This window comes from Gymnoscopelus braueri, assembly GCF_963280865.1.
Source record: "Gymnoscopelus braueri genome assembly, chromosome: 19".
Classification (NCBI taxonomy): Eukaryota; Metazoa; Chordata; class Actinopteri; order Myctophiformes; family Myctophidae; genus Gymnoscopelus; species Gymnoscopelus braueri.
The window spans coordinates 6,941,407-6,947,498 of record NC_137621.1 but is presented as its reverse complement, the minus strand read 5'-3'; the positions used below and the strand labels follow the sequence as shown (position 1 = coordinate 6,947,498).

Below are 6,092 nucleotides of genomic sequence, written 5' to 3'. Positions count from 1 at the left end.
GAGGCGTTGTGAGCTTGTAGATCTGCTATTTTTTGGCTAAAGTTCTCCTCAGAAAAGGGATGCTATAGGGTTCAAGTGGTTAATATAAAAAAAAAAAATAATAATCATATCACACAAAGATTTGGCGGACCACCTGTAGTAACTCTGAGGATCCCCTAGGGGTCCCGGACCCCCTGTTTAAGACCCCTGCCCTATAGGATCCCTATTCTGGGGGGGAACATTTGCCGAAAATAGTCGATCTACAAGCTCACAACGCGTTGGCGATCGGCTATTTATTTTATAAAAAAAACACACAAAAAAACACCAACTTTTAATATACATTTTACAAAAGTTGAAACACTGTAACGTACATTATGTACAAAATATTTTAGAAATGTTTGCGAAGTGGTCTTCGTTTGGGGCAGCATCTGCAGCATCTCTGGCTTGTTCTTCCGTCTGTAGTTGCAGTACCCGATTTTGTAGGGTTAAGATCTCTCAACCCGTCTCTCAAGACGCTCCTTGTCCTCCTCCCTTCGCCAGTCCTCCAGGTTTAGGTGGGTCAGCACACTGCCCCTTGTGCATTATACTGGGCCTCCAGCGCCTTCACCTCTTCCTCTGTGTTCATCTGGGCCCTAGTTATCTTGAAGGCCATATCCCCCCCTATGGTGGAAGCCGGGTCCCGTAACCACACTTAAAATATGGGGGTGGTCTCTTCTATCCAGGAACAGGAACATTTTAACCGCGATCGTCCGTTCTGCTGTTATCGGCAGTTGAATACGGCTCGTTGTCATAAAAAAACGGGAGAAGAAATCCGAGCTATAGATGTGTTTTTCTACATCTCATAACATAGGAGTGGACGGGGTTATTTTTGGGGGGGATGACGTCATTTCCGGTTCTAGCGTTCTCTCACAGTCAAGGCATCATTCATAGTGCCCTCTAGCGCAGGGGTCTTCAACAGGGGGTCCGGGACCCCTAGGGTGTCCTCAGAGTTACTACAGGGGGTCCGCCAAATCTTTGTGTGATATGATTTTTTTTACCGTAACCACTAAAAACAGCAGATCGCTGCGAGGCGTTGTGAGCTTGTAGATCTGCTATTTTTGGCAAAGAGGTATAGGTGTAGAGGGAAAAAAGAGCAGACCACGTAAACAAAAGAAAGTTGAATCTGAAACACAATTTTATACGATATAGAGGAGGGGGTCCCTGCTTCATCTCTCTCTCAGCTAGGGGGTCCTTGGCCTGAAAACGTTGAAGACCCCTGCTCTAGCGTAATCACTAAAAACACAATTTAAAAAAAAGAATTGATGTAGATCTGAGTCAATGGCAGGGAATGTGTTTTAACATGAATTCAATATGTAGTGTGCGGGGGGGGCGGGTCCCTGCTTCATCTCTCTGTCAGCGGGGGTCCTTGGACTGAAAAATGTTGAAGACCCCTGCTGTACTGTACTCACTTTATTGTACTGTACTGTTACTCTTTGTTCAGGCAATGCTCACAAGCAAGTGGTCTGATGTTCACACGCTCTGGTGTTCTCTGTACCAGGGTTTCTCAAAGTGGGTGCCGCAGAATACTTTGATAATATTTGAAATGTATCAACAATGTTAACCAATTTAACCATAACCCTCTATACTTGATTTGCTTGGTGCGCTCTTTTTACTTCTACACCATATCTCTTCACCAAAAATTGCCGATCTACAAGCTCACAACGTGACGCGTTGTGAGCTTGTAGATTGGCTATTTTTGGTGAACGTTACCACAAGATTAGAGATGCTGGGGTTCACGTGGATATTGTATGTATCTTAGGGGGAAAGAATTACATTTTTACGTCCCGTAATATGACATGTAAATGTAAGGTGCCATAAAGTAACAATGTAATTCAGGGGTGCCGTGGATGAAAAACATTTTTTTACAGGGGTGCCCTGAGCCAAAAAAGTTTGACAACCACTGCTCTATACTATAGCTTTGTTGCCAGAACTCTACTCCAACTCACTGGACTTCCATGTCCCACTACAGAGAGGACCCTTCAATGAATGCTAGCTACATGTCCCACTGCAGAGAGGACCCTTCAATGAATGCTAGCTACATGTCCCACTGCAGAGAGGACCCTTCAATGTATGCTAGCTACATGTCCCACTGCAGAGACGACCCTTCAATGTATGCTAGCTTCATGTCCCTCTGCAGAGAGGACCCTTAAATGTATGCTAGCTTAATGTCCCGCTGCAGAGAGGACCCTTTAATGTATGCTAGCTTCTTGTCCCGCTGCAGAGAGGACCCTTCAATGTATGCTAGCTTGTCGTCACAGTGACGTCCAAACCAACGCTGCCTGGAAACCATATCAGTGTTGCCGGGTAGAAACCTCTTAACTCCATATTCAAACCTTTTGAGTTTTTACCGTAATTGAACGCCCTACTTGATCATACTACAGTGTCACACAAAAGTAGCAGATCTCCCAAGCTCGAAGAGATCTGCTACTTTTGCCGTTTTTGAATTTGAATCCTGAAAAGTTAACAGTTTTGGTCATAATGAGGTTTCCACCATGCAGACAGAGATGATATCTATTTATTTAACCTGTTCCCTGTCAGCTTGCTTGGAACCTCGATGGTAATAAATAGCATTTTTTTAGCTGCCTTGAGGTGGAGAAGCTCCATTTGACAGACATACTGTACAGTGAGACAAAGTCACAGTTTGATGACAAAACTCGTTCAATTTGTTTGGAAAAAGCAACAAGGCCTTCTGTATTTTTGTGTTTGTGTATCTTTATTCAGTAAACTCTTAACTGCATTCCATGTTATGTTCTTCTAATGTGACTTTGTGAGTTTCGAATGCATTGTATTGTATAATAAAACATTGAAATGAAACATATCTCAATCTGTTTATTTACAGAAGCCATGGACGTCCTGACACATGCTTACTTCCCGAAACGGATGATTCACTTTCTGGGTAAAAAAAATCACAGTCTGTTGGGGAAATAACTGGAGAAATGTAGTTCAGTTTAGTTTATTTAGCACATTGTTATAAAACAAGTTGCTGTGCGAGGAAAGGAAAGAAGCCAGCAGGCTTATTTGGAATCCTTTCCTTAATGGAAGAGGTCGTTATATAACATAGATTTAAAAGTTCAATAAGAACAAAACAAAACAATACGGTTTACAAGGGGAGCAGCAGTGCAATAAAGCAATAAAAACAGAAACTGCACGAAAGAAGAAAAAGACGAAACAAATTTGTAAAATCATCTCTGGCCAGATTTGGCCGGGGGGCCCGCCGGGCTCTAAACTAGGTCCCCTAGTACAGGGTTTCTCAAAGTGGGTGCCGTGGAACCCTAGGGTGCCGTGACACAAGTCCAGGGCTGCCGCAGAATACTTTGATAATATTTGGAATTCATCAATATCCCTTCAGTTTAACCACTTAGACCGTCTACTCTAGACTTAGTAAAACGGACTGTTCTGGGTGCTTTTTTTCATTCTACAGTACATCAAGTCTCTTCGCCAAAAATAGCCGATCTACAAGCTCACAACGCGTCACGTTGTGACGCGTTGTGAGCTTGTAGATCGGTTATTTTTGAAAATGCTCCCCCCAGAATAGGGATGCTGGGGTTCAAGTGGTTAAACGCCAAGTGCAAACGTTCTGTCCTAATGGACACGGTTATTCTCTCAAGTTTTCCGCAAGACTTACTGGATCTTAGAGGGAAAGTTTCACATATTTACGTAGCGTCATATGACATAAGGTTCTAGAAATTAACAATGTCATTCAGGGGTGCTGCTGATGCTAAAGTTATTTACAGGGGTGACCTGAGCCCAAAAAGTTTGAGAACCACTAGTATTTCGCTTTACACCAAATTTCTTTGATGAAAAATGCCGATCCACAAGCTCACAACGCCATGCGTTGTGAGCTTGTGGATCGGCATTTTTTGCTGACTATAGGCTTAATTCACCTCAGAATAGAAAGGCTTGGGTTCAAGTGGTTAATCTCAGAGGGAATGGTCCTCTGAAAGGATGATTATGAGAAGGTCAGGGTCACAATCCAGATATCCAGAGCAGTGGTTCTCAAACTTTGTCGTGTCAAGGACCCCTAAATTCATATGTATTTGGTCGCGGACCCTCATTTGAATATGTTTTGTGCCAGGGACCCCCAGAAGAGAAGACTTTTTGCAAAATACCAGATATACAAGCTCACAATGCGTTGTGAGCTTGTAGATCGGCTATTTTCAAATATTATATGTATAATATAGGGCTGAAGTGGTTGATGTATGTTTTATAATATAATCATTTATATCTGCAAAGTAACTAGTAACTAAAGTTTTCAAGTAATTGTAGTGGAGTAAAAGTACAATATTTGCCTTTGATGTAGTGGAGTAGAGGTAAAAGTACTGAAAATTGGAAACACTCCAGCAATGCAAAAATGTCTCAACATTGTACTTAAGTACAGTACTTGAGTAAATGCACTTAGTTACTTTACACCACGGGTGAGAAGTTCAGTCACCCGGGAGAGACTGGGAGCATAAACCATTGCTCCTTCATGTGGAAACTTGGAGCCAGAGGCCCCCCGGGGCAGACCGAGGACCACAGGGGGGGATTATGTCTGCACGCTGGCCTTGTACAATGCCTCGCTCGTGGCTAATGTCGGGACAAGGACGTCTGGAGCTCTCTGCTGCGTCTGTTGCCCTCGCTACCCGACTCCGGATAAGCGGTTGAAATTGGATGGATGTTCTTCAGCGTGGTGTCACTATGTCTTCAGACTTCTTAACCCATTGGTTCTCAAAGTGGGGTCCGGGGACCCCCAGGGGTACTTGAGGGGATACCAGGGGGTCCCCAGCTAAATGATGTATAGGAACCAAATGGACCCTTATGGGTGTACAAATGGAACCAAATGGACCCTAACGGGTCCATTTGGTTCCATTTGTACACTCTCAGAGTTAAATTAACATTGATTTTACAATATGAATTGGGGTCCCAGAGATAGAAATGCCATTAAATGGGGGTCCGTAGTGATGTGCCGTGACAGACCTGTCACTCTTGGTTCAATAAACCCTAAAGTCCAGTTTATAGACGACATACACAGAAATTACCTTTTACATGCGCAAGGCATCTTTATTGACAAACAAGGGAGATTCCCTCTATACTATGTGAATAAAAGAACAGCAAATTAATGATATTAAAACAATACGACCTGATATATCACGAAGGCAATTCGCTCCACATCTAAGTCTGCATGCAAACAAGCGTTCGGTTGAGCGCCTGGAGAATTCTGAAGTTCTTATCTATTACATTCAGTATATCAACGCTGTGGCTATCAAGGCCTGTCTTCTGACTGCACTCTATAAAGTAAAGGTTGACGGCCCAAGGTTCCACAATGGACCATCAACCCCTCCTTGGGTACGAATTTAGTACCCACAACAACACAATATCAAAATCTACACAGTACTTTATAGAAATTATCCACTAGCATAACATATTGCATGTTTTAAAAAAAAATCAGGTCCCATTTTTTTTCTTTTTGAGTCATGTGAGCCGAGGAAAACCCTTTTCTTTGAAGGGGAAACTCTGAACTAGGCTGGGGCAGTCCCAAACCTACCATCTGGACATGAGCTCTTATTGGGGACAATCACATCATTTGTCATTAGATTTCAATAAGTGTATTGCTAAACTTAGGGTCCCTCAGTGGGGCATTCCCACTGAGTTTTCCTTTACAAGCAACTATTCTAACATGTGTATTATTATTATTTTTTATAAAAAATAAAAAAAATCTTGTAATATGTGTGCATTTTTGGTTTCTTCTCCAATTCCTCTGGTTGAGGTGGTCACTTTTCCGAGCCCGGAGGAGGAGGTTCCGACAGAGCCCAAGACTAGGCCCCCCCCCCCAACCCATCCAGTGCCATTAACAAATGTACTTGGCACTGAATGAGCTAAGAGACGGAGGTCCCACTCCCGAGCCCCCGGGTCCGTACCCTCCTGGGGCCTGAGACCGGAGCCCCCCGTATTATACACAGGGGCCCCAACCCCCAAGCGCCAGTCAGATCCGTACCCTCCTTGAGGTCGAAAGTCGGGGCGTAGATATTGTGCAGGGGTGTTCTTCGTCAAGTTCAGCATGGGGGCCCAGGTGGCAATATAATGTTTCTGTGGTG

General features: G+C 43.6%; 1 protein-coding gene across 1 annotated transcript in view; it reads left to right on the top strand.

Moving 5' to 3' along the window:
- LOC308074505 (heat shock protein beta-11-like) overlaps positions 1-6,092 on the top strand; it is a 150,189-nt gene that overhangs the window by 130,538 nt on the left and 13,559 nt on the right. The gene's annotated exons all lie outside the window — the stretch shown is intronic.